The following is a 20,751-nucleotide window of genomic DNA, read 5'->3' as shown; positions in this document are numbered from 1 at the left end:
AATTTTTCTAGTTTCTGGGATTTAGGATGTACAGCCTCTAAATTAGAATCAGAACATGTATATTCCTTCAAACAACTTTATGCTACAAAATAATGAAAAGGTTAAACTGGCCTATTTCAATAATGGTAACATTACAAAAAACAAATTTGATTCTATTTTAATGTGTTTCACAGATAATGAAAATTAGTGAAAAGCACCACATGAGAATCAGGGCAAAATAATTAGATTCTGCAATGATTATATATGAATATATGCCTCTTGGATGTGTACAGAGCCTGGGTGGAGACAACTGAACCAGGCTAATGCTGATCCAATAACAGGAATCCATTGAAGGTGAATATACTATAACATTTCATTGGCATTCCACATTTTTGATATATGAGGTACTATTTTACAGTTGGTTTAATTTTCAAATCATGGTTGAAAAGTTTTAATGAGATAGTGACTAATTAGCGTTTAATTTTATGATATGCAATTATAAAAAGAAAGTGGGATATTGATCTGTTGGCAATTAATTAACTTTAAGTGGACATTTTATATGCATATTTCAAAATATGTTTAATATTCTGTACTATAATATTCTCATTTTATCCCTTTGATGTAAACTTTATAATAATACATGAAATAACTGAGCGATATAGAGTCATTATTTCTATTTTATTTTAGTCATGCACACTTGTCCTTTTTAAGAAATAAATTTCAGCACAAACAGAAAAGGCAATTATTATGTAATTCTCTAAGAAGGATAAAATTATATATCTAATTATTGTCTATATTCCTTGCATAATGATCTAATAACAAATAACTAAAGTAATTATTATTCTTCGAAATTCTCTGTAAAAGTGTAATCTATTGAGTCTCTTTAAAAACCGATAGAATATTTCAAAAATTATCTTGAATTTCTTCTCACAAATTAGTAAAAATGTATATCTCTAGGGAGGAAAATTAGATATCTGGGAGACAGTAATGATAGGAAAATGTTCGTTCAGTTGTGTAGTTTTTGGTGCCTTTCTAATTTTATAACATGAGCATGTAAATTACAATTTAAACAATTACAAATTAACTGACCAATTCTGAAAAAATTATAGTTTATCTCCATAATAAACTAGGTCCAATGTGTAGTTGTACCAGTCAGTTACAGAGGAAGACAGAGGGATTCCTGGAGACAGGGTAGAACATGATAAAATGTGATAGAATAAAGAGGAGCCAGAAATATGGTAAGAAGCCAGGAAGAAGGTAGAAGGTACATTCTGAGATTTTCACAGTTGTGATGACGTTTTATAAGTAGGGCAATCTATTTATTCCACGTGAGTCAGTTCCCTGCATTCCTTTCCCCTTTGCCTACATTGTATGGGACAGTAAGTTTTCTTTTTTCTTTTCTTTTTTTTTTTCAGATGGAGTCTTGCTATGTCACACTCAGGCTGGAGTCCAGTGACATAGTGGCACAATCTTGGCTCATTGCAACCTTCACCTCCTGGATTCAAACAATTCTCTTGCATCAGCCTCCTGAGTAGCTGGGACTACAGGCATGTGCCATGATGCCCAGTTAATTTTTGTACTTTCAGTAGAAATGGGGTTTCACCATGTTGGCCAGGCTGGTCCTGAACTCCCAACCTCAGGTGATCCACCCTTGGCTTCTCTAAATGCTGGAATTAGATGCATGAGCCACCATGTCCAGCCCCAACAGTAATTTTCTAATTGCAAACATTACAACTTCCATCTAAAGTGGCTTCAACCAAAAACAATTATTGAGCTTACTTCCCAGATATGGCTTAGTCTACCTTTCACCACTGTTACCTCTCACTTGATTAGTCAGTCATGGATCAGGCAATCAGAGGTGGAATGTTATGCTTGGCATAGATGAGCCCACATGACTGTCCTGGGGTCTTGTAATGGAGTGAGCTTCACTGAAGGATATTGCCTGAAAATTGAAGATGCAACATCTGGATATTATTTCTCCCAAAAGAGAAGGGGATGTGTGAAAGGCTGAGAGAGAAAAAAAAATCAAAAATCTACTATGGATAGCTGACTTGTATAAGATGTGTTTGAGTTACCCATAGGGAGCATGGGTTTGCTCCACATTGGGTTAATGTACAAAAAAGGGAAGGGATGTATATAAGCAACAAAAAAAGAGAGGCGGATAATTTAACAGTAGCAGAAAACTGTAACGAGAAAAATCCAGAGGAAGTACAACTCCCTAAGGAAAAAGTCCCAAGGATTTGGGACACAACATTATACTGTGTACACAACATTTTCTTACATTACTAAACATCACAGGACTGCATATTCTTAGCAGTCCAGAAGACATAATTAAAAGATTTATGAGATCCACAGCTATAATAAAAATGAACTCAGGGATTCTACATTGGTTTAACATTCTTTGGGGGAATATTTGCATTTAACTTTTGAAGATGTTGTTTGGCTTTACTGGAATAAAAGTGGATATGTGCAATTTGCCTCGGGCAAATACAGCACAGAACCTGAGCAAAAGAGAGAGACACAAGTTTACACAGTCTTCTCCCAAGAGTCAGTCTATATAGGCGAGCATTCTGATGAGTAAAACTTATTTTATATGCAGAAAACATATATTAAGTTTAGAGTCTAAGAAATTGACTTTATATTTAGAATAATCTTTATATTTTTCCTATTCTTCTCAAAATGCTCTCCGATAGTTTTACTCCCATAGGTTTTATAGAAAATGAATTAATAGTAATTGGATTACTTCAATAGAGAAGGTTTCCTTCTTGATCAAGAAAGCAAATGTTTGAAGAAAGTCATGGCAATTTTATTAAACACTGAAAACTGGGAGTAAGGAAGGATTATTAGATCCTGTTCATAAGTGGAATCCTGGCATTTTATACTTGCTGTCTGCAGCAGTTCATCATTGATTGTCATTTCCTGGACTTAGTTTCTACAAATTTACAGAATCGGGCTGCACAGTTAAAAGCACTCAGGCCACACACTGTCGGCTTCTCATCAGCTCCAATACTTACTTGCTAGCTGCTGTCCTTTGACAGGTCCCTCTATTGTATTTTGAGCCTCAGTCTCCTGTCTTTCCAAATGGCAACTGCACTGATTTTAAACATTATATAGGTTGTGCAGTGGTATTACATAGTGCTTAAAAAATTAGAGTAATTTCATATTTACAGAGAACGTGTGAAAATAGTGCAGAGTGCCCATGTATTGCACAACCAGTTCTTCCTATTATTAGCAATTTACATTCATTAGTAGGACACAATTGTCACAATTAATGAGCAAATTTTGATACATGATTTTTAATTAAAAAGTCCACAGTTTATTCAGATTTTCTTGTTTCTAACCTTTCTCCACTCCAGGATCCCCACCTAGGATACGGCATTATATTAGTGGTCATGTCTTTCTTGGCTACTCTTTGAAACTCATATTCACAGCTATAGCCCCATGCAGATGTTGTCAGGATTTGGTTTTAGACTTTGTTTCAATAGGTCTTGAATGAAACTTAGTCTAGGTAGGTGTTTACTTCTAGGGCTTTTGTGGTACCTCAGCTGGATATTTAAATGTTAATAAAGCATTAATAACATTTCTCCACTTTATTTAGGCCAAATTTCCAAAGTGCATCAGTGCTGGTTAATTTCATGCATCTGTGTTCTGTTCTGAACCTTGTCAAAACAGTTCTCTCATAAGTCTCAGGTAGTCACACCCTGATAACAGGAAGCTCAGCTCTTAGTCATGGACTCCCAGCTAGTCCCAGATGGACTCCACTATGAAACTCCATCCCAGGCCTATCTTTGTTACCAGTTCAGGTTTTAGTTCTTTGGTTTTTGTTGCTGTTGTTGTTGTTTGGCATCTTAGAAGGGATTCCATGATCTGTTGGATTTCAACTCAATGAGTCATAACTGGGAAATTATCCCCAGGTAAAGAATTACTGAAATCAGTAGGAAAATCTTGAGCTTTTCTTCTTTCAGGACTTGCAGTGCTGAGCATACTTTTTTGAAGGCCAAAAATTATATGTCATATATTTTATTAAATTTTATAGGGTTTTTTGATTGGAGGCTTATGTCAGCACAATATAAATATTATTGCTAAAGTTTCAGTTCTTCAAGATTTTTAAAAATAATTTTAATTTTCACCTGAAATATATAATATATAATTTACTCTAGAAAATTATATATGTCTATATATATGTATATACACACTTACATATATACAAAGACACCCATATATAGATATAGACACAAAATTTGGTTTTGTTTATGATGAACAGAAAAAAAAAATCATTTGCCACACTTATCTAGGTAACAATCACTTATACTACTTTATAGAGAAGGTTATATCCTTCATTCAGGAAAAAATAATTTTAATGTGAATTTATATAATGTAGTCATAGATGTGCTTTTTATAGTAGTTAGCATGAGCTGACTGCAGAGTAGCTTGGACTCCCAACACTCTATGTAATTTGTGGGAGGGACTAGGGTGACTTCAAATCTAGACTGATGGTTGTGGTTTGCCTCCCCTGTGAACCCAGGATGAACATGGCACAAGTGCCTTAGTGTGTAAATGAACTTTTTGTTATACCAAGTGTGTAATAAAACCTGAAAAAGTAATTAGGACTATCTGGGGATCCTTAGCAAATAATTCAGCCAAAATGCCATGCTCAGGTGCAAATGAAATAAATCATATTACTCTTTAAAACAGTGCGTCACCGCTGTTCTCACTTATAAATGGGAGCTGAATGATGAGAACACATGGACACATGGTGAGGCACAACACACACTGGGGCCTGTCTGAGGAGGGGTAGCAGGAGGGAGAGCATCAGGAAGAATAGCTAATGGATGCTGGGCTTAATACCAAGGTGATGGGATGATCTGTGCAGCACACCGTCATGGCACACATTTACCTATGTAACAAACCTTCACATCCTGCAGCTGTACCTCAGACCAGAATAAAAGTCGATGAAAAAAATAAAACAAAATAGTGTGTCAGATGTACACAGTCTTAAGTGGCAAACCAAGGCATGTGATATACAAAGATATTTTCAGTGAAAGGATTTTATTTACTTATTTGTTTATTTATTTATGAGATGGAATCTTGTTCTGTCACCAGGCTGGACTACAGTGGTGCAATCTTCGCTCACTGCAAACCGTGCATCCCTGGTTCAAGCAATTCTCCTGCCTCAGTCTCTCGAGTACCTGGAACTTACAGGCACAGGCACCATGCCCAGCTAATTTTTGTATTTTTAGTAGAGAGTATTTTCTCTCAGTTCTCTAATTGCTTATTCATTTACATTTTTCTTTAACAAATATAAAGCAAGGTATATTTTTGTTGTTAGTCCAAAGATTTATATATAACATGAAGAGCACATTTTCCTTTAATAGGAAAACCTCTGAGCTTGAGCAAATTTAACAAGTCTCTTTGGCTAAATCCACATTTCCATGTAGATGACTTTAAAATAAATGTTTTTATGGACCCAATTTACTGTGACTTATGCATGTTGTGCCCTCAATAGCTGGGACTGTGACATCTAGCTTCTTTGTCACTTAAAGAATCTTGCAGACTTTGTAGCAAATTGGCCCCATTGAAAGTTATATAGATCATTTTGATTCAGCTGCAAACATACAGTCTCAGCCTCAATCTAAAAGTCTCTATTTTTTTTTATTGGCCATAAATCCCTTTCTTGTAACTTTTGAACCAGGGGAAATGCAGTGAAAAATTTAGGAGTTCAGTGAGAATATGACTCTCTAATTAAAAATAATTTGAGAACAAAGCAAATTTATTGATTAAATTGCCAATAATCAAATGCAATTAAATATCTGAAAAGGATTTTTGTATTTTTCATCTTGTTATTTGAGCTTTAGAATGAACTGTATTCCTAAAAGATTTTAATGAGAGAATATTTTCTTAATACCTAAATATTATTCTATTTTTGAATGTAAGAGTATGAATAATATTTATAGCATAGAATATTTTATTTGTGTTATTTATTTCTAGTGACTACAATTTCTGAACATACCAATTAGAATGAACAATTCATCTATACCAAATCCACATAATGTTAAAAATAAAAGTAGAGACACATATACCAGAAGTAAAGTGTAGAACAGCATAAATGTTACGTAAAGAAAAAGCATGGGTTCAAACGAGTAAGAGTGCTTCATGAATGGAAGTGTTAAGATAAGGTATCTCTACAGAGACAAATTCTGAGTTGGGTTTGGAGCAAGATGATGGAGGATATTGGAATTTGCAGTTTATCTTATGTATATTAAGCAGAGTAGTGACATGATCAATATGGTGCTTCAGGCAACACACAGGATAGATTAAGAGGCTATGTCCAAGGTCGTGACTCTCATTGGGGCAGTGCAATTTTTAAAGAACATTATCTAAATTGGGGAGCCTTTTTGTTTCAATGATAAGATGATGATGCTGGCATTTAATGTGTTAGTACTACAGAAACAAGGCATTCTGCTATGTGTAGCACACCTTTTAATAAGAAACAATGATTTTACATCTCACTTATCTTTCAAATGCCTTGATAAATATATCTATACATGAAAAAATTATTGAAAAGTTATATTTTAAAATGTAAATTCACACAAAATATTTTTCTCCTGGTTTTAATGACATCGAATGATCTAGAAATAAATCTAACAAGTAAAATGAGAAAGTATTGTGCTCCAGTTGGTTCCAAATTTACCAAGAGTAGTTGAATATATTAGAAATCATACCACTCATGACAAAACTATTTGAGAGCTTTTAGATGCCAGTATAGTATACTTGTGTCAATCTGTGTTTGTAAATGACTTTATATTAATATTCTAAAATAATTATTTCTTATTTGCTACTGAGTTTTTTATTTTAACTACAAACAATATGTATCAACATTATTCAATAATATATTTTGAACTGGATTTTAAGTATTTTCCACAAATAATAGTCATTAATGTGTCTAATCTGCCACCATTATTTTTGTTCTAATGAAGAAAGAAAATCTTACATTTAAGGAACTATTTTTACAATGAAGCATGCTGATAAAATTGACAAAATATAACATGCTTCCGAGATATTAGGAAAAAATTTTTAAAACTCTACACTGTACTGTCATTTTAATGCTAAAAATCACTTATAAAAGAAGGAAAAGAGATCATTGTTTTCTAATAGTAGTGCAAATGATCATAGACTATATGAAGCCACATACTATTAGAAAAAGTAATATTAAGCTTGTCAGCTTTGGGTGGTTACTAGAATTAAGGAAGAAAATCCAAATAGTATATTTTCTCTTACTTCATTAGTAAATGATCTGTTTCAAGGTGAATTAATTCAATGGCAAAAGATGTCAATAATTGGTTATTTGGTAGGTTGTTTTCGAGTACGTCTTCATTACAACTGCAGGACAGTATCTTGTGTCAATACGATTAGTTAGTGCTTGCAGATGTTGTTTCCCATGGAATAAAAGTTGTATTAAAGTTTTTTTTAAGAATTTCTGAGAATAATCACCAAATGTCTGTGAATATTTACAAGTTATTTTACAGGCAAAATATTCTGCTTTCCAATGTTACTACTTATACAAACTGGTGAAGCACCAACTGTGTCTGGTAAGCAGAATGTTACTAGGCATAAAAAGTCACAAGCTGTATTTGAACCATTCATTTACACACCTTAGAAATCAGGATTCTTAGATCAAGGTCACAAGTTATGAATGTTATTATTGCTATTAATAAATTAAAGAGTAATATATTAACAACAAATTATTAGTTGATAAGTTGTAAAATCACATAAAGAGTGTGTATGAACATGTTTCTTATATGAAAGAACAGAATATATTTCTAGGAAGGAGCATTGTATACCATAATCCTTAACTTGGCACTACAACCCTATCCCTTTCATGCTGTAAATACGGTAACTTATCTATTATATCTAGATTTCCTTTTCAGGCATTTTCTACTCTACTCATCCATTTTTTAAATTGCTATCAATGATACAGTTCACGTTTCTATCCAATAAAGCCTATATTAATTAGCAGTGGCTACACAATTAAGAAAGAAATTTCCTCTATACATATATGCTTTTCTGTTCTTACTTTAATTGAATTGACATTTATTTGGACCCAGATTTGCTTGTGCTTTTTTCTTAACTAAACTATATCGATTATTAGCCATTGGTAAGAATTACAGTTCTTTACTATGGAAATAATGAAATGTTTCTGCTAAATTATTACATATTGATGAGTAGGAGGAGTCAATTGGCCTTGTCCTAGTGGTATGATTAAGAAGTTATTTCTTTTTACTAATGGACCTTACATTAAGAATTTTGAGTGATTATAATATCATTTTTTATCATTTTAACTTGTTGATTACACTTCTTTAAAAGATTGCAAGCTTCATTTGATGCTCTGAAAACTAATAGTGGAAATTTGGTTTCTCCTTAAACATTAGCCTTGAAAAATGCAGGTTTTCATTATCTTATTTTTTAATTTTCAGAAGAGGAAGGGATTGTTTAGCTGAAATGGAAGATTCAATATCTGAATAAGCAGTTCTAAATAATTCCCTGCACCTTAGCCTGCCAACACTCATCCTAAAACTACACAAAGAAGATATTTAACAAAATAAAAAGAGGATGATAAATTGCAAAACCACCTGAGATACTCTTTGTTTTTTCATGTATATATGGTAAGAATTAAACGAGTTAATTCAGTAAGAATTGTTTAAGATGTAATAGCTTTCAATTCATTTTCTTTATATTATCATTCCTAATCCTGGGATGTATCTTCCTTAGGATTTATTTGCTTAGAAAGTATGGTACATATATACAGCAGAATACATATATATTATATCTATATCTATATAATATGTACAGTAATTAAGAAATTAAAAATATTGCTGTGATAATCTTTAAATTTAATTTGATTAAAATAAGAATGTATTGTATATCACAGTCCTGTTCTCATTATCTTTCTAAAAACACTCAGGTGTTTCAAACATCATTGAAACCACTGATTGCTGCAAAGTAACTTGGTAGATATGAGTGATTGTGCAAGTTGCCGAAGAAGATCCTGTTGTCCACATTAACCTTGATATAGGATGTAGGAACCCAAACACAGAAGGACTGATGATACTCTAGATACTAAGGTATGAAACACTAAGAAAAAAAAATTAAAAAAATACAGAATTCATAGCTCTACTTCTTGAAATTAATGTTCAAGGTTAATATTAATGTGTGTGGATTTGATCCTGTTATTGTGTTGTTAGCTGATCATTATGTAGACTTGATTGTGGAGTTTCCTAATGGTGTCAATGTTCTATGAACTTAAATGTGTTTTTAAGGTGGTTGGTAGTGACTTTTCATATCCATGTTTAGCAATCCCTTAGTAACCTCTTGTAAGGCAGGTATGGTGGCAACAAATTTCTTTAACGTTTGCTTGTCTGATAGAGATTTTATTTCTCCTTCACTTATGAAGCTTAGTTTGGCTAACTATAAAATTCTTGGTTGGAATTGCTTTTCTTAAGGATACTGAATGTAGGTCCCCAATCTCTTCTGGATTGTAGGGTTTATGCTTAAAGTTCTGCTGTTAGCTTGATGGGGTTCCCTTTGTAGATGACCTTCCCCTTCTCTCTAGCTGCCTTTGATGGTTTTTCTTTTTCATGATTTTAGAGAATCTGATGATTCTGTGTCTTGAGGATGGTCATCTTGTATAGTATCTTGCAGAGGTTCTCTGAATTTCCTAAATTCAAATGTTAACCTCGCTAGCAAGGTTGGGGAAATTTTCATAAACAATGTCCTCAAATATGTTTTTCAAGTTGCTTACTCTCTTTCCCTCTCCATCGGGGATGCCAATGAGTCATAGGTTTTGCCTCTTTACATAATTCTGTATATATCAGAGGTTTTGTTTATTCTTTATTATTACTATTATTATTGCCTGACTAGATTAATTAAAAAAAAACTGGCCTTTGAGCTATAAGATTCTTTCCTCAGCTTGGTCTATTCTGCTATTAGTACTTCTGATTGTGTTTTGAAATTCTTGTAGTTTTTCATCTTTGGCGTAGCAGTTTGATTCTTTCTTAATATGGCCATTTTATCTGGAATCATTTTATTGGATTAAAAATCTGTAATGCTTCACAAATGTGTGTGTGTCACCTATGCACAGGGGCCATGCTAATTTTCTCTGTATCACATCAATTTCAGTATACACATTGCCAAAGTGTGTATAATATTGGAGTTTTGAAATAGCAACAAATTATTTAAAATATCACTTTCTGCAACATTAATGGAATAATTTTTTTTAACAATTTGAGCTATAGAAGGCAATCTATTTGATTTTGACTATTCAAGGGGAGGAAAGGATAATGAGGATGTTCAGTTCATAATGCTTTATTTTATAATATGAAGAAGTTTTGGAACTGTCAATCTATCAAATGATGTTATATAACCTCTTATATGAGCAACCTCTTGAGCTACTCTACTTTATATAAATTTTTCAGAATGCTGGGAAATAAATTTGAAAAATTCTTAACTGGTATGTAAAACCCTATGATTTTCTTGTTTGGGACTATTGCTTTGAGATCACTTGATTTTTTCAAGAAGTTTCTTGTGTTAATGTTTCATTTTAAAAAAAAATGAGTGGCATATACTGTCAAAATCCTTTTATCAGTAACATCTCTCAATGTTCTATTATAAATAAGATACTTGGCATATGAGTATTAAAGGTTATGATTACAAAATCACAGCATGAGTTAGGATAAGCTTTTAGAGTCTGTTTAAAAAGTAAAGTATTCATTAGTGTTATAATGATCAAATAATGAGTGCCCATTCATAAAAAGCATGCTAAGAATTTAGACCATACTATAAGCCATTTTAGTTATTTTTCTACACCCATGAAGAATAAAGGTGGATTTTTCAGTATCTTTTTACTTACATATTTTTTCTCATAATTTTTTAATTTAGACATGTGAGCTTGGTAGCAAAATAAATTGAAACTAGCAGGAGGCTCATGTGGTAGTATTTGTTCTGCTACTAATTCCCTGTGGGATTTATGTGTATGACTTCTCTCAGCTACAAATTTCTCATTGCAAGGAATGGGCTATTGGAGCAGGCTGTATCTACTGTTTTTCTATCTGTAGCACTCCATGATTCTGTAGCTGTATACTGGTTTGCTAAGCAATTTTGTGAATCATATAATATTCAGTAAGTGGAATATGGTAGCATATTAATAGCTTTTTTATATTGTCAATATTGTACTATTATGGTGATTTTCATACTTCTAGATCATAACACTCATCTCAGGAGCACTTTTCAAACCAGAAACCTTAATAAAATATAATCTTCAGGACAGTGATCTGGAAATCTGCATTTTTTAATTAACACCAGCTGATTTTAATGATCATGCAAGTTTGAAAAACACTAAATTGGGCACCATAGGAACTGTGCACCAGAGGGATTTTTTAATGTATTTGGAAATTTTGGGCTGCAAATAACAGAAAATCTAACTTTAATTGGTTTAAGCTCCCCCGTAAAGGAGGTAGTCACTAGATCATAAAACTGAAAAGATTTGTGAGTAAACTATCCTTCAATCTCTAGAAAATTCAAGACTCAACTTATGTCATCAGTGTCTAATTTCTCTTTCTTCCACTCTATGTGTATATATTGGTTTATTACTTACGATTCTGCTTTCCTTGCATTTTATTTAAAGTTAGACATACACTTACCATAGGAACTAACAGTCCGGCTCTAAGTATTTAATCAGAGAAAGAAAGTTCTCTCAAAAACTTACAAATATACTTACAAACATTATTCATTAATAACTGAAGTTTGAAACTATCCCAGTATCTTTTAATGGGTGAGTAAATAACCATTCTAGTACAACCAGACAATATAATAGCTCTCAGAATTAAAGTCAAATGAACAACAGATAAATGTCAAAAACATGTCTGCATCTAGAAAGGAGTATGCTAAGTGAAAGAAGCCAGAAAAAAAGAGTTACATCTTGTAGGATTTCATATACATGACTTCTGGGAAAATGCAAATGTATACGGACTAAGAATAGATCATTATTTCCCATGGATTAGGGAAAGCAGAGGATCTGACTACAATGGGACAGGATAAGAAAATTTAATTGTGGTGAGGGGATTGTTCTGTGACCTGACTGTAAGGGTAGTTACATGACATGATGTATTTTTTGATATTTACAGAACTGCACACATTGAACTATGTGCTAGAAAACTTTAAGTTGCTGTGTATAAATTAAAAATAAAATCAACTTTAAAAATATAAAATTAACTTTTATTTCTTGACACATTTTATCTTTGCTGTTGCATCATAAACTCAGCAGATATATAGCACAGAAAACAATAATATTATAACATGATGAAGATTGTTTATTTATTTGGGTAATATAACGAGACTTCAATTATGGCCAAATTCTTATTCAAGAAACTAATCATCCATTCCACTCCACATTCAGAAAGGCTCATTTTATTGATCTTTTGTAAAACATCTATCAGTAAACCTACAATTTCAATGCTTAATACTACTCAGTGACAGTGTAGCAATTAAAAAAGTTAAACTTTGTTCTATAGCAATTGATTACACTTTTAAATCTTATTAATAAGCAAAAATATTTCAGCTAGTTGCTCTTAAAATTTGATATGTTACTGTGATTTGACTCATACTGGAAACAGGTTAATGTTTTTTCACACTTTGTCCCATTATCAAGGATTCTGAGTCAGCAAGGAAAATGCATACACTTTTTTAATAAAATCTACAAATGATGTACCTGTACATCACAGTTTGGAAGTGTTGTTTTAGTTAAAGCCTCACACTTAATTATGCAGCCCATGTTGCCTAATATCAATTCATTACAATATAATTTATATATAATCTTTTGGTGATGAGATTAAGGCAAGGCACTAAGCTTTAATTATAAAGCAGACAACTTCTGTGAGGAAATATGAGAATCTATTAAAACCACTCTACCATACTCTTGTCTCAAGCATCTTTTCCCAAGATCTCATTTATCTTTATTCAAGAACATGATGCTGCAATGAGCAGAGAACTTGCCTCTGAATTATAATCACTGATCATTTATTATATAAACTTACTTTTAGAAAAATCTCCAATGTAATTTTGAGTCATAATATTTTATATGTTTTTGAGCAAAGAATTCAATTCTTCCTGTCATTTAGTTTATTTTTTAATAAATTTGTATTTATCAGCCTGTCTAAGTAGTCATAAGATAAATGCTAAGGGGAACACAGATTTCATCAAGGGACACTTAGTCAATGAAACAGCAGAAATCAGTGATATACTTACACGGTCTCAAAAAAGAAATTCCTGGGAACATTGAACTATGTGCTTTAAAATTACATTTTATATTGTAAATAAAAATGTTACATATAATAAACACATTATTTGAGAGCAATTGTGTAATAAATAGATTAACAAGGAAATATGAAGTTGCTTTTCAAAAGTAATCTGAGACTTCAAAAATAACATCAACACTATCATCCACGTCAAATAGTAGAAAGCACACTGCATCTAGTAGACTGAGTACCAACTCATTTTTTTTTTTTTTTTTGAGATGGAGTCTCTCTCTCTGTCGCCCAGGCTGGAGCACAGTGGCGCAACCTTGGCTCACTGCAACCTCTGCCTCCCGGGTTCAAGCAATTCTCCTGCCTCAGCCTCCCCAGTAGCTGGGATTACAGGCACTCACCATCACGCCTGGCTAAATTTTGTATTTTTAGTAGAGGCGGGTTTCACCATAATGGTCAGGCTCGTCTCAAACTGCTGACCTTGTGATCTGCCCGCCTTGGCCTCCCAAAGTGCTGGGATTAGAAGTGTGAGCCACCACGCACAGCCTTAAAATTTTAAAGAAACATTGAAATAGCTCAACAGGTAGTAAGAGTCTGATTACTTTGTATCTGTATGCACTGTTTCCATGTATGCTACTTTACTCTAATGTGCTTCTCTTCAGCCAACATGGACAGAATGCAATTGAAATTTCTCAAACTTGAGAAACATCAGCAAAGCACCAGGTTCAACATTCCTCTATAGAATTAGAATTAACTTACTTGAAAGGTATAAAATGTGTTGGAAAATTTTCAGTTTGGAGTATTTTGGTTCATTGTCTCTCTCTTTCCCTCCTCTCTCTCTCTCTCTCTCTCTCACATACACACACACACACACAAATATATATATATATACATATATATATAAAAGAATATACATAATTTCAACTGCCAAATGTTACGTAAATATTTGTGGTACGATATTTAACTGTAATAAGACTATATTTTCTTCTTAGAGTAAAATTTATTTTACTTAAAACCTCCAAATCTAGGAAATCCAGATTACATGACACACTCATTTTCATAATCATTTTTAATGTACTCCAAAATTGGCCTAGAACTCTGCCTAGATTTGCATTAATCTTTCAAGAACATATGCTCTGAAATATTTTTTCTTTTGTTTTTCAATTTTATTTATATTTTAGAAAAGTAAAAAGTGGATATATCTTTTGCCAAAGGGAAAATTTTCCACTTCTATCATCCTACTCTTTCCTCAGCCCTTCACATTCATCAATTGGATATTTATTGCCATCTGCCAGACATATCCAACCATGTTCTTCATGTGCCTTGACATTTGGAATTGAGAGAGGACCTATAATGTATTATACTAGTTAGTTAAATTAGCTAAATTCTAGGTTACTTTCATTTCTTTCAATGTTCCTTTTATCACTAGTGTCAGTTATTGATTGTGTATCACTTTTTCAAAAAAGAAATATAAATATTTAAGTTCATCACAGGAGTTATCTATCTCCAGAATATTATAAACAACATAATTTTGAGTATGAGAAATATGACATAAATAATTAATATCATGTTGAAATCCTTAATATTTTAATAGCCATTGGGTATTTGGGGAATGTCTTTAAAAATATTGTGAGAATCAGCAGCCAAATTAATTAATTGATATTTGGAAAAGTAAAATGTTTAAAGGTAATTAATGCCCTGCTAAAGACTATAACTGCTGATATTTATCTTCAAGGTGTTAATATTTCTAACATCTAAATAGAATAGAATTTACTATTTACTATAAATATAATATACATGCTATATATACTATTTACTATAAATATATATATTTATATATAGCATCTATATATAAATAGAATTTACTATTTACTATAAATATAAAATATATACTGTATATACTATTTACTATAAAGATGTATATTTATTAAATAGTTATATATATTTACATATAACTATAGTAGTTATAAATATATAATATATTTATAATATATATATTTATAGTAAATAGTATATATAGTATATGTAACATTTTTAGTATATATGGAAAATAGTATATAGAGTATATAAAATATATTTATAGTAAATAGCAAATTCTATTTATATATAGATGCTATACTGTAATATAGTATTTATAGTATATAGATAGCATATATAGAGATGCTATGCTATAAAAAATATATATTTATAATAGTAAATATGTTTATTATTACATATAACAATATAGTAAATATATATTTACTTATATATTAGTAAATAGTAAATATATATAGTAAATGTATTTTTAATACATATTTATTATTTTTTACTATTTACTAATTTCTTCAGAACTTCCTTTTCTGCTTCTATTATTTGTGGTAAACAGTCCTGATGAATTCTTAACCTCCAGAGAATATAAATACTCTTAACAGCATATAAAAAATTAATGGGAGATATCTTTGTTAGACAACATAAACAATTTTATTTGAATGGGGCTAAAATCATATATCTTTTAAAATTAGTATTACTAAATTCGAATCACTTTGGCAAATATTAACTGGTGGGTTTTGATCTTTTTATTGTATCAAGGAAGATGAGCTTCAAAATTATTGACATAGTTTATACATCACATGGCTAGACACAGTCATTTTATTAGCATTGCTTCATGTTTTTAATATGCATACTCTGGTTAGAGCTATATGATGCCAGACATCTGACTATGACATGGACAAACTGGACTCAATGCTTTTATGTCACTGACAAATCATTCAAACACATCTACACACCTAGCAAGATGATAATCCACAAATTCTCTTTCCGAATATTATTATAAGTGATCTGTCGATACTCCTATCTCAAGTCAACACTTCTATATGTGTACCAGATTTCAACCCCTTTTGCCTACTTCAGGACATCACTCTAGCAATTCTGCCTTGTCTGTCCTTCATCATTAATTGCATGTTTCAATGAAACTGTTCCCATTTAATTACAAAAGTTTTGTTATTTTTTCTGGGCAAAAAAAGTGAATATTCTTTCAATCCACTTTCTCAGCAATTTCTATGTTCCCCTTTCCCTCTGGCAGCAAAACTCCTGGAAAGTTGTCTGTGGATACTGTCTCCAATTTCTTTCCTGCCATTCACTCATAACTGACTCCATTTAGAATTGTCATTTATATTACACCAAGTAGTAGAAAGATACCTCCACCTAAATATGCTTAAACTCAACTCTTCAGCTTTCCACACAAACCTGCTCTGCAATTAGCCTTCTGAATTCTGTGACTGGCAATTGTACTTGCTTAAGCCAAATCCTTGGAGTCACCCTATTTTTATTTTGTTGACTTTGTTGTTCTTGTACGCGACATACATTCTTTCAAAAAATCTTATTAACTTGCCTTCAAAATGTCTCAATTTTAGTCACTTGAGTCACTTGTCATCATGTATACTGCTACCTCTTGCCCTAAACCACCACTAATGTTTGCCGAGATAATTGCCATAGCCACTTAACTAGATCTCTTATCCAATCTTGCCCCTCTACAGTCATTCTCAACATGGGTGAGAGGGATCCTTCAAAACATGAATCAAATCATTTTCCTTATTTCTGAAAACCTTATGATGCTTTCTATTTCATGCACAGGAAAGGTAAAGTCCTTGTGAATGCTGACAAGGTCCTATATTTTTGTTTTTCCCCTTTCTATTACTTCTCTGACCTCATCTGCTATTGCTCTCCTGCTGCCCCAGCCATGCTTCTCTCACTGCAGTCTGACCATACCACTCCTTTTGTTCTTTCTCCCCACATCAGGCCTGCCACTATTCTATCTTAGGGCAATCATACCAGATATTCTGTATACCAGATGTCTGCATAAAATTGACCACATTACCTTCCCAGCATCTCGACCACCACATAAAAATCACCAGTTCTGTCCACCCCAATCCTGTTCCACTTTACTCTGTTCTTTTTATCTTCTTTTAAAACAACATAAAGATATTTATTTATTACATTTTCTGTTTATCATCTGTCTCCTTTTGCTAGAATATAAGCTGTAGGCAAAGTGTGTAAGTGTATCTCTCTCTCTCTCTTTTTTTTTTTTTTTGAGATGGCATCTTGATCTATCACCAGGCTGGAGTACAGCAGCACATTCTCAGCTCACTGCAACCTCCACCTCCTGGGTTCAAGCGATTCTGCGGCCTCAGCTTTCTGAGTAGCTGGGACTACATGTGTGGTGTCTGCAACCATGCCCAGCTAATTTTTGTATTTTTAGTAGAGATGGGGTTTCACTATGTTGGCCAGGATGGTCTCAATCCGTTGACCTCGTGATCTACCTGCCTCGGCCTCCAGAAGTGTTGAGATTACAGGCGTGAGCCACTGCGCCCTGCCAAAGTGTGCATCTTGTTCACAGAGTGTCACTGATGATCCCTTTGCAAGAAGGAAGGTGCCTGAACAGTGTCTGGCATTAGTAAATACTAAATCACTATTAGTTAATGCAGTAGTCAGAAAATTACCCCACCAGAGATATTCAGTCCTAATGCTTAGGAACTGGGAGCATGTTACCTTACCTGGCAAAGGAAAATTTACTGATGTAAATAAACTAAGGATTTTGAGATGAAAAGATTATCTTGGGATATGCAGATTACCAATATAATCAAAAGGGTCTTTATTTTTTTTTCTTTCCATTTTTTATTTTAGGTTGTAGAGGTACACTTGCACATTTGTTACATGGGTAAATTGCATGTTATGAGGGTTTGGTGTGTAGATAATTTTGTGACCCAGGTAATCAGCATAATACCCAACAGGTAGTTTTTTAATCCTAACCTTTCTCCTACCCTCAAATAGGCCCCTGTCTCTGACGTTCAAAGGGGTCCTTCTAAAAGAACAAAAGACATGCAGGAGTGTCATAGAGAGAAAAAGTTTATGATTTTACACAGCTGGCTTTTAAGATGCTGAGAAGGTGGAAAGAAACAAGAAAATGAATACTTCCCCAGAACTCACAGAGAGGAATGAAGCTCTTCCAGCATTAAGATTTTAGCCCAGTAAGACATCCAGAAAGATAATAAAGTTGTATTGTTTTAAACCACTAAGTTTTGGTTTATTTGCTATAGTAAAAATAGAAAACAGATACTATTAAACTAATATATTACCTTATAAATTTCCTCGTATTTCTAATTATTCATAGACATAACATCTGTGTTTGATATAAAAGTATGCATTCCTGTGTTACTTGATATAGTTCACATATGTAAAGACAATAAATAAATTAGTAGGGCTCCTAGAATTATAATAATTATAAATTCTGAAACCATTATGGCATTTGGGATATAATAGTATAGTGAGCTTCTTGAAGTATTAAATTTGAAAGTTAAAATGTAAGTAGAAATACTTCCTTAAAGAAATAAAAACTGATAATTAACATTTACCTGGAAATAATATATTATTACCCCAATTTTTTTTGTTAAATATGTGCAAACAAATATCTTTATTTTAGGAGTTCTTAGAGGCCTTGATGTGTTAATATTTATAAGCAGCACTATAAGCATTATTTCATCATGAAATTCTGTTTTTATTAATCATATCATGGAACTAATCTTTCCTAAGATACCATTTTGGAAAAGTTTGTTTAGGCTCAACTTACTAAGCATGAACATTTAGCTCATATATATATAAATTTAGCCAAGATTGCTAGTGAATATAACAAGCAAGAAGTCACTTCTTTGGACGTGCAGTTTTAATTCACTAAATAAGCCTACTTTACTATGATTAATAAGCCCCCTAGAGTATGGTCCAGTGTGTTTAACTTCATCAAACTTCTAACATAAACACCATCATGCCCAGAGACTTCATTTAATTGCTTCTTTGTTGTTATTTTGCATTTATTTTTGAAAAATATTGTTGCGGAATATAGATTCTAGATTAAAGTTGTTTTCCAGGATACAAAATCAATGTGCAAAAATCACAAGCATTCCTATACACCAGTTTGACTTTCTCTCCAACAAGAGAGCCAAATCATGAGTGAACTCCCATTCACAATTGCTACAAAGAGAATTAAATGCCTAAGAATACGACTTACAGGGGATGTGAAGGACCTCTTCAAAAATAATTACAAACCACTGCTAAAGGGAATAAGAGAAGACACACAAAAAATGGAAAAACTTTCCATGCTCATGGTTAGGAAGAATCAATATCATGAAAATGGCCATAATGCCAAAAGAAATCTATATATTCAATGCTATCCCCATCAAGCTACAATTGACTTTCTTCACAGAATTGGAAAAAACCACCTTAAATTTTATATGGAACCAAAAAAGAGCCCACATAGCCAAGACAATTCTAAGTAAACAAACAAACAACAACAACAACAAAAAGCAAAGCTGGAGGCATCACACTACCTGACTTCAAACTATACTAGAAGGCTACACTAACCAAAACAGCATAGTACTGGTACCAAAACAGACATATAGACCAAAGGAACAGAACAAAGGCCTCAGAAATAATGCCACACGTTACAACCATCTGATCTTTGTCAAACCTGACAAAAACAAGCAATGGGGAGAGGATTCCCTGTTTAATAAATGGTGTTGGGAAAACTGGCTAGCCATATACAGAAAGCTGAAACTGGATTCCTTCCTTACACCTTATACAAAAATTATCTCAAGATGGATTAAAGATTTAAACATAAAACCTAAAAGAATAAAAACCCTAGAAGAAAACCCAGGCAGTATCATTCAGGACATAAGCAGGGACAAAGACTTCATGACTAAAACTGCAAATGTAACGGCAGCAAAAGCCAAAAGACAAATGGAGTCTAATTAAGTTAAAGAGCTTCTGCACAGTAAAAGATACTATCATCGGAGTGAAAAGGTGACCTACAGAATGGGAGAAAAATTTTCCAGTACTCATCTAACAAAAGGCCTAATGTACAGATCTACAAAGAACTTAAACAAATTTACAGGAAAAAAAACCAAAAAACAAAAAACAACCCCATCAAAAAGTGGCCAAGGATATGAACAGACACTTCTCAAAAAGAGACATTTATGTAGCCAACAAACATATGAAAGAAAGCTCATCACCACTGGTCATTAGAGAAATGCAAATTAAAACCACATTGAGATACCATCTCATGCCAGTTAGAATGGTGATCATTAGAAAGTCAGGAGACAACAGATGCTGGAGAAAATATAGAGAAGTAGGAATGCTTTTACACTATTGGTGGGAGTGTAAATTAGTTCAATCATTATGGAAGACAGTGTGGCAATTCCTCAAGGATCTAGAACTAGAAATATCATTTGACCCAGAAATCCCATTCCTGGGTGTATACGCAAAGAATTATAGATCATACTATTATAAAGACATATGCACACACACGTATGCTTATTGCAGCACTATTTACAATAGCGAAGACTTGGAACCAACACAAATGCCCATCAATTATAGATTGGATAAAGAAAATGTGGCACATATACACCAGGGAATACTATGTAGCCAAAAAAAGGATGAGTTCATG

General features: G+C 32.8%; 1 long non-coding RNA gene and 1 other non-coding gene across 2 annotated transcripts in view; one reads left to right on the top strand and one right to left on the bottom strand.

Moving 5' to 3' along the window:
- Positions 1-20,751, top strand: part of LOC135276939 (uncharacterized) — a 199,539-nt gene that overhangs the window by 88,759 nt on the left and 90,029 nt on the right. The gene's annotated exons all lie outside the window — the stretch shown is intronic.
- On the bottom strand, positions 10,071-10,175 carry LOC135277074 (U6 spliceosomal RNA). The gene has a single exon (XR_010344681.1). It is a non-coding gene; the product is annotated as a U6 spliceosomal RNA (small nuclear RNA).

The sequence above is a fragment of the Aotus nancymaae genome, unplaced genomic scaffold (genome assembly GCF_030222135.1).
Source record: "Aotus nancymaae isolate 86718 unplaced genomic scaffold, 86718_ANA_hifiasm-v0.15.2.pri h1tg000029l, whole genome shotgun sequence".
Taxonomy (NCBI): Eukaryota; Metazoa; Chordata; class Mammalia; order Primates; family Aotidae; genus Aotus; species Aotus nancymaae.
The sequence above is the reverse complement of the archived record's forward strand: the minus strand, read 5'-3'. Positions and strand labels throughout refer to the sequence as shown.